The sequence below is a fragment of the Bacillus rossius genome, chromosome 1, assembly GCF_032445375.1.
Source record: "Bacillus rossius redtenbacheri isolate Brsri chromosome 1, Brsri_v3, whole genome shotgun sequence".
In the NCBI taxonomy this organism is placed as follows: Eukaryota; Metazoa; Arthropoda; class Insecta; order Phasmatodea; family Bacillidae; genus Bacillus; species Bacillus rossius.
In genome coordinates this window covers 147,861,568-147,871,048 of record NC_086330.1, presented here as the reverse complement: position 1 = coordinate 147,871,048, position 9,481 = coordinate 147,861,568, and the positions used below count along the sequence as shown (strand labels likewise).

At 37.5% G+C, this 9,481-nt stretch overlaps 1 long non-coding RNA gene across 1 annotated transcript; it reads right to left on the bottom strand.

Moving 5' to 3' along the window:
• Positions 1 to 1,489: 1,489 nt before the first annotated feature.
• LOC134529561 (uncharacterized) lies at positions 1,490 to 4,616 on the bottom strand. The gene is made up of 2 exons (XR_010074628.1): positions 4,450 to 4,616; positions 1,490 to 1,850 (listed from the first exon to the last, which is right to left on the bottom strand). It is a non-coding gene; the product is annotated as an uncharacterized LOC134529561 (long non-coding RNA).
• Positions 4,617 to 9,481: the final 4,865 nt, after the last annotated feature.

Below are 9,481 nucleotides of genomic sequence, written 5' to 3'. Positions count from 1 at the left end.
AACCGTGCGAAGCCGGGTCGGGCAGCTAGTATAGATATAAAAATGTCGCAGTGGTAAGACACTGCACTGTAATTTTTTTGTAAATGGAAGAGAATTATTCATGTAAACTTCCAGATATTTGTAAATATTTACATTGACATAAAAACAGTTTTGTCACTACAAAACAGTGTTTGCAGTAATACTGGATTCGAATTCTTTCCCGGGTATTTATGTTTTGTTTTTTCCAAAAACCTCCAATAGTTAAAGTTGTGTAAATCGTTCCCTGCATTGCATTTCAGTATTAACTGCGCACATTAATAATAATTATAAAAGAATAAAAATAAAGTCAAATGACTAAATGTTCTAATTTTTTTTCCTTGATTTAAAAAAAATTCATAAATGAAACATCAATTAAAATATAAAATTTTGTGCCAATTTTCGTAAGAAATAAGTAATTGGTATTATTTCGAACAACCAATTTTATATATGCAGATTTAACCGTAGCCATGTGTTGTATAAAGTTAAAATATCTTTCTTCAAGTATTACAAACTATTTTTGGCAACTGGTTTCAAACGGAATCGTTTCTAAAATTATAGAAATTTTTTCTTTGTGTAGAGTGACTTGTATTTGGACCACGCTTAAATGAACAAATTCATGTATTCTGCTTCGAATCTACTTTCAGTATTCTTCCACCAGATGTCTCAATTGGCTTGCAGGTATGAGTCAAGCATAGCGATATTGTATTTATTTGGTTATGTAAGAAATGTTATCACGATTAGTCTTATTTTATTGCACGTAATGCAAATAAAAAATTTTAACTAGCCATCAATTTATAACACTGAAAATTTTATATGACTTTAACTTGAGGTTCTACTATTCTTTATGTGCTGACAACATAACTAGGTGTATTTCAGAATGTGGGCATGTTATTTAATCACCGGTTTTAAACAGTGTTTTGATTTCCGTAATTGATTTCAAGAGTATTCAGACACGCCAGAGAGGACTGTGCGTAAGTCATTCCACATCAGCTTCTAATGGTCTAGTGTTGACACTCCGTTAACACTTCTAAACACATGGAGTATAACTGTTCTAAAGTTGAAGTACCAAACAAAAAAACCGTAGCTAAATAAAGGTTAATGCTATAAGTGTGTTTAATAGCTTGAAAGAAACTCGCTAGGGGAGAATCGTAAATTTGTCACCGTTAAGAGAGTATTTTTAAACAAAGATACTAACAAAACATCAGCAAGGAATAAGCATTGAACTTCATTATAACCACAAATGTGTTGCTATTCAGATGCGAATATCGGGTGATCGTTCTCATTTTGACATTAATTATTAACTTGGCTAAAATTGTCGAACCCAGCCCCTAACATCTTACCTCCATGATCTACACACAACATGAACACCTGTAAACGTCACGTCCCTTGATATTACTGCAGCATCAATCTTAAAGATGTTTCACCACACCTGTAGGGATCGTATAATAGACAATGAAATTGTGAGAAAAAATTAAATAGCTTCAATTTATTCAATTTCAAGAGCGACTACATTGTTATGGAACAGCATTCAAGGATATAACGAAAGGTAGGATGTCAGTTAAACTTTGGTTGGTGGAAATAAATTCATTCTTCATCATATTGCTTGTACCCAAAATAAATAATCAACCAAAAAGCGAACCCAAAGCGTTGGCCATGTTGGCCGCGGGAGCAAAGACACTAGAAATGGCACTTTCAGTTTTGTTGATGTCGTTTTTTATCTGAGACGTAATGTTGGCCGCAGTGCTGTTGACTGCGGTGGTAATGTTTTCGGCAGTGCTGTTGGCACTGCTGGTGCTGTTGGAGGTGGTGGCTGATGACAGCTCCAACATCGCCTGTAAAACAAATGATCAGTTCATAGAGATGGTTGTATTTCGAAGGGGTAAAAAAGTGACCACCGAAACATTCCGTAAAAAAATACTGCAGTAGTTTATTTCCTATCGTTTTTTTTGTTGGTAGAACCAAATTTTTACACGGCACGGATATTTCCAACTGAATCGCTTACGTTTGATAGGAAAACAGCCACATTCCCACTGTACCATCCAAGTTTGGAAAGAACTTCTCTCACGTATAATTTCTCAATTAAAAAAAGGTCTCAAACATGAACAAAGGTTTTTTTTTTAAATATGAAATAAAGAAAAATTTCATTGGCGAAATACTAATGTCTCTACCACAGATTGACTATTCAGAGTCTATAGGTGGACTGCATGGTAGCGAAATTATTGTTGCCAAAATATATTGTGCCCATAAACATGTGATACACTCGCTTCACCAATCAGTATGAAAGATTAATACCAAAAATGCCCCGATCATATTTTGATGTGAACGCAGACATATCGCCACACTACTATACAACTCAAACAATTATGAATATAAAATCTGATGAACTATATATTTCATCTTACTTGCATTTTAAATGTCTTCTTGACGAACATCTCGTACTAGAATTGTATATTACTATTGTCAATCTAGGAAAAATCAATATTTGCCTACGCAATAACGAATATCCTGGCGTGGTGCATAGAATTGCCAACTCACTCATTCTGTTCATCGTTCACTCTATGATCTCTATCAATCCATTATAACGAATGTTTTACTGACCTAGCTTGACTGCGCGGTATTCTCACAAGGTAGGCTGAGTTTAGTCAGAAATGGTGACCCGAATTCTTGACTGTCCCAAGATAAAAAGTTAGTAGATTGGGATTTATCCTCGACGTTTTAGGTTTTTCAAATGTTTAGCGCGCAACTTGCTGTAAAAGTCTTGTGTAACATTTAATGGGTCGACAGAACAGTGTTCCAATTCTTGGATATGGGGCTAAATTAATTTTCGTAAACTTGATTAACTACTAGGATATTTGTAACTGCCCTGATACATTATCGGTTTATTTTCTCGATTGCTTATAACTTAATTTATTACGTTATCACATTAAAGCTCTGAAAATATTATTTGTAACCTCTTAATGCCAAAATTTCTTATATACATGATTTAAATTTCTTTCGAGTTCAATAAATTTGCATTCCTCAATGATTGTATGGTAATATTTTTCATTATTTTAGTTAAAGCTATTTCAATTATTCATCTATACAACACCAATTTACAGCAAGTACTTATTTAATTGATCGTAATAATTATTGGAACTAAGGGATGCTTTAAGTTACAATGTTATAAACGTTTAGAGTTCTGCTGTATTGATAGTGAATGCATTTATATATAAGGGTGTTTGAATCATAGTAAATATGCTACTTTCGACTTGATAAATTGTATAAAAATAATTCGGAACAAACAATTTGGATTTTAACTTCAAGTTGTATAACCCTATACGAAATTTATTCGTGACCACTAAAGCTCAAAATTTATCCTCACACTGTAAAACAAAACTATGGTTTCTGCAGCAAAAATAAATTGTAGCCTCTACAAAACCTTTAATTAGTGGCAAAAAAATTTGCTCTTATTAGGATATTACTTAATGGGTATTACGAAACATTTAACTCTCGATACAAATCTACGGCGTGTGAAGGTTCGTAAAACAATACTTCTTCCTGTAGAGTGCTCAGAAAAAATACTGAATTCGTTTATAAATTAGGCTATAACCAATAAAAATGTTGCTTTCTAGCTGCATAAATGTTACGTCTGCACAATGACAGCTTACTGCAGTTTCCAATATATATAGTATGGATCGTAAAAGATTTTTTTAATAGCCTACATTTTGCCATTTTTAACATTATGTAAGATACTTGGGCATTCATTTTCAAATAAAATATGCACGCATAAACAAAACAAAGCATCTGAAATCAGAGTGTCAAAATTTATTTCGTTCAAGTCAACTCCTTTGAATGAAAAGCATCGCCTCACACAAATGCTATACAGTGTTCCGAGCTTCAGAAGAACCTATGTGGTTAAAGAAAACTGCTTTAGAAAAGCGTTTAAATATATGATCGTATCATATTGGCAATTCGATTTCCAGATTTCTATTTTGAACCTTTCTTTAAAATTAAAATGGATGAAACGAAGGCTTTCGGAATAATTCCGGTTTAGAGTCTCGAAAGCACCATAGGTGCGTGTATTACTCATTTATCATAATTTCTACGCCATCAAATGCAAGGGTCCCCTCTCAGACTCATAGTTACCCTATGGATAACGATAAGTAAGCGCGCCGATCAGAGCCTTGCGCTAGAATCGCCAGGAAGCTTCGCACTTATCATATCACCTTCCTAACACCCTCTTTCAGTACTAGAGTTAAAAAATATAACCTTTTTATTAAAAGTTGTAAACATTTATGTCAAGCACATTTCGAATGTCTCAATATATATTTCGTTGTTGACTATGTACTCCAATAATTGATAACTAATTAAGATTTTAAAATAATTATTATATTTATTGCCGGCATTATATTGCATTTTGTATATGTAGAAGTACAATGATATAAAGCTTACCTGCAACACGCAGGCCACTAGAACTACGACGACCAATATCTTCGCTGCCATTTCTACCTGCTTGCTTGAGAGACGGATGGAATTCGAGGAGAGTTAGCGCTCTTTTTATACTACTGAAGCTCGACGTGTGTTTGTTCGGTCTGCAGTTGAGCTAACAAAAGCACGTTTCAGTCCAATGTCTGGTGCAGTAAGTGCAAATAGTGTGGTGTCTGTTGAAACAATTGCTAAAAGTGGTCGAAACAGGTTTTTTTTAATGCCCTGAGGTAATATTCATCTTCAACTGAATGTATGTGCACATTTCCTTGCGTCTATAAAATTACAGGTTTTTCAAATAATCATGCTCATTTCGTTCAAGGTTCGTGTGTAGAGAGGCTTCTAAAGGTCTCCGCCGGGTTTAATCACTAATGAGTTCTGCTCACGTAGTGCGGCGAAGGATGTTGATAAATCCCCAACTCCCAGTATGACTCATCTCCATTTACAAGCACCAAGTCAGCCTTAAAGCAGTTGTGCCCATTGTAATCTTGATCTTCTCTCGTCTTAAAATTTTTCTGAGCAATAAACTGACCAGATTCGTTTTACTAGACTTCTGCTCAGTTTCTTTAATTTTCCCTCCAATCTCCATTATTAATTCTGGGTGAGTAAAATTATATTTCACCTTGTTAAATGCAGTGTATTTTAATCATAAATCATTTCAACTAACGTAATTTTTAAAATAAACTTATTTTAAAATATCTTAATAGTGTAGGTATTATGAGTGGAGGCTTAGGGTGGTAGTAACACATTCTGAGTCGATAGTTTTTTTTTTTTTTGAGGTGAGACCCAATAACTGTCCATCATTCACATTTCCAGGTTTGACTGGCCTCTCTATGTATGCACAAATATTTTCACTTACGTAGACATGCAAGAAGTAAATTACAATTTAAAAATAATAATTTTTGAAATGAAAAATTTGAAAACAGAAAGACTAATTTGAGCGAAGACTTTATCACAGTGTCATGGAAGTAACGGATATTTCTCGATGCCGCGAGGTTCAAACATGGCTGATTGAAGGGGAAAGAGAGAGAACAACGGATAAAGTAGAGATTAAGACAAATGTAAATCTACAAAAGAGCGTAACGAAAGTGTGGAGCCCAGTAGTAAGACGCTCGATGACATGTTCCCATTAGAGGACACCTGCATATTCGAGCACTTGCATACTTGTATTCTTGCGTAATTGCATACTTGCCTACTTGTTTACTCGCACACTTGAACATACTCTTATGCGTTCTTACGCCTCTACCTTGCGAAGTTTCACTTCTAACGCGCGTGACGGTCACGCACCAACGTGTCCGTCAGCCATTGTTCTTCCACGCCGAATTTTGCCTTAGCAAAAACCATACGTGCAGTGAATGACAGCATGTCTGAATATTTTGGAAACTTCTGACATTCATTCTTGCTGACAACTTGCTGAAATTAAACTTAATCATGCCACAATTCATGGGCGGAAATCTGTAGGATGCCTCTGCGAGGGAAGGGGAGTGGGTCGCGGGATAGCGTTCATAATTCCCATTTCACGGTCACGACTTTGCAAACGCCAGTGGGCCCCTCAGAGATGGGACTTTTAGAATAGTTTCATATTTTCATCGCTTCTCAGCTGAAAGAAGGTCACTCGGCAAGAATTGAAGATTGTTCAGAGCGGCTTGGGTGCAGTTCAGCTGGGAACTTGTTGGTTGCAACACGACGAGGCAGCAAGGTGCACGTGTTGAAACAGGTGTCGCCTGACGAGTGCTAGTCACTCTTTGCTGAGCGCGAGGTGTGTGACAGAAGTCTCGTCACTCTGCTATTGCGGCGAGTCGGGCTATGGCCTGACCGTCACCGTCCAGACCAGAATCTCTTGAACATAGTCAAGCATATGGGAGGGGGAAATAAATAAATAAATATATATATATAAATTCCCCACCCCCCACCCCAAAGACTAAAAATAATATTTAAAAAATCTATCATTTCCCACCAACAAAGGGAAAGAATTTAAAAATCAAACAACAGGCAAATAGGTTTCATCCCCCCTCCCCCCCTCAACACAATTGTATTCTGCGTAAGCTCCATGCACCTGCTCTAAATACATGTGTACAGTAACGGGATTTCACTATGGGCCTGTGACGAAACTGAAAAAAAAAATTATTTAAGTATTTTATTTTACAAAACTATCAACATAGGCAACTTTGTTACTACTGACACTAGTACTGAATGTTAACACAATTACGACTGGTCAGTAAGGGGTTTGTGGCCAACAACCGATTAGTCACATCCGCCTTCATGCAGTGCAGTAACTTCCAGCTGCATGCGGTAGATTAAAAAAATTTGTATATACGTAATTGCTGGTTACATTGTGTAACTTGAGAAACTTCCATAATAGACACAAAAAAAAATTCAATATGCAACAAATTAGAAAACAAGCCAAAATCAGCCGATGTCTAAAGTTAAAACCATAGACAACACATAAATATTCCGTGGACGGAATTAGTTAGCAAAATATTAGATCACAGACGTACACAGTATGCTAACAATGACGAAACAGTTATTGTTCTTGCAACTTGTTGGTTTATTATTATTTTTTAAATTCGTTCTACGGATTTTTCTGCGCTGTCCGTGTTTTTAACTTTTAACATCGGCTGATTTTTGCTTGTTTCTGTGTGTTTGCATTTTTTATCTTATTTGTTCGTTATTGCTATTTGATATGAAATACGTGTAACCAGAAGTGGCGGATGTAAAAAAGAAATCTTAAAGTAATCTTATTCGTTGCAATAACCGTTCTCAGAAAGTATCTATACGGTATGGTGTAAAAGCAATCCTTTCACAATTTTGAAGATGTCTCTTTGTTGATACTCAATCAAGCTTTTTTTACGATGACAGATAACAGAAACTGGCGTTTAGACTAGTGGCGGTTGATCGAAGTTTTACTGTACTGAGAGTCAATACACTGTCGCGACTCAGACTAGGATAACTAAGCTGCCCGCTGTAAGTGTGACCATGAGCGATATTCAGCGTGGTACCCAGTGGCTGATCCAGGGCCACGTCGATATAGCATTGACTTGCATGTTGGTATCTTACACCAGATGATTCAAGACAACAATAACGACTCCCGGCAAGGGAATTTTCTCACGAGAGAATAACTCGGGTTACAAGGACAGAGTTACAAGGACAGTCGATTTGTTGTAGTCTACGTCATCTTAATCACAGGCACACACTTTAAAAAGTCTATTGTTTCATCATCGCGCTACACTAAGCTCTGACCAGTGCCTGTCCAAAAACGTAAACTAAACTAACTTCTCTACTATCTACACTAGTCACTGTAGGTTTAACTCGACAGTAACCTACTCCACGCGCCACTTTTAATGAGAATTTTTTTTTTTGTTTTCTCTAAAACATACTATGCGTTATTGATACTCAAAATTTATTTTAAAAATTAAAAACTGTATTACTAAGTAAATAATTGTGATGTTATGTTACTTATACAGAGATCTCACGCCTCTGTAAATATGGTTCAATGATAAAATTTATTAAACGTTTAAAATTATTACAATTGGGAAAACACAGGTCCAGAAAGGAAAGCCCAATTAATTAAATATGATTTTATTTATTAAATAATTATTGCACAATTTCTTAAAATTCAAAATTTTAAACATGTCCACGCCGCGACACCGTCCCCGATGCTCCGATCTTCGCACACGAAGCCCGTCGCTCTTTGCCCACTATCGCTCGCCAAGGGGTCACTCGCCCTCTTCGCTTCATTCTTGTAGCGCTACGAGGATTCGCCGGTTTCGCCACCGCAGGTCGGCCTCCGTCTTTTATACTTGACCCTTCCCCCCTATCCTTTTTACGAAAAGATATTGTAGCTCTCCGAAGTACCCCAACATAACACTCGGAGTTGCAAGAACAATGGCGTCATAGTTATGCCACTTCACATGACAGTGTTCTCAGAACCTGCAGAACCCTCCAGAGGCACAGCAAGGTGCCCCGGGCTCCGCGGGCCAGAAAGAAGCCCGCTAATGGCGGGTCCATATAATTATAGAAAGAGGAATTGGGAGGGGCGGACGCTACCCGTGTTGCGCACGGAGGAGGCGGTGTCTTCCCTAGAAATCCCACAGGTAGCGCGCTGGGCTGGCAGGCATCGTCTCTAGCTGCCTCGCATGAATATCATAGCTATAATAATATGTTACATTGGCGTAAACGTTTTCCTTAATGTGCAAATCATTTAAATAAATTGGTTTCTTTTCTAATTGTAACTGAGCTTACTATAAAAGCCCCGATAATATTGATGAGTTTAATTGAAAAGGTTAAAAGGGTAACCTATAATCTTCGTTAAGTTCTTAAAATTATTATTACAATGGGAAGATTTATTTTAAACGATACTTAAATACATGCGCCATTGCCGGTTCACTCTGATTGTCGTTAAGGTTTTTCAATAAAAACCAGTGTAAACCAGCAATAGAGTATGCGCATAAAAATGTTTTGAACTATCTTGGTTAGTGTAATGTAAAGAAAAGTGGTGTTATAACATTGTTCAAGGACATGGGCGTGAATCATAATGCAATGTATTTATTTTTTAAGCGTAACACAGTCGGTAGAGTTGTATCAGAATCACAGGTAATGGAAGTGATTAGGTAACGGAGTTGACGTGTGTAACGTATTGTTACGAATGCCGGAGACAGGGCTGACGCGCGCCAGGTACCTGAGCTGCTTGGTGGCCACGCACGGCCACTGATGTCGCACTCGCATACCTTCTGGGATTAAGGCAGTTCGGCCTCACTACCCCCTGCCCCCGGCCTTCCTTCCTGGGCGCTGTCATCTATCCCTTAGCGACCTGGTATTTTCTCGGGCTTACAGAGGCCACCGCGTGGAGTAGCGTGAATTACGCGCTGCTATTCTGGATGCTTCGAGCACCGGTTCGGCTTGGGATGATGCGACATGTCACAACCACTCCAGGCCGTTCCAGTAAGATGGCCAACGGATAAAAAAGCAGCGACGCCGGCCTCCACGGGAGCTCCAAGGT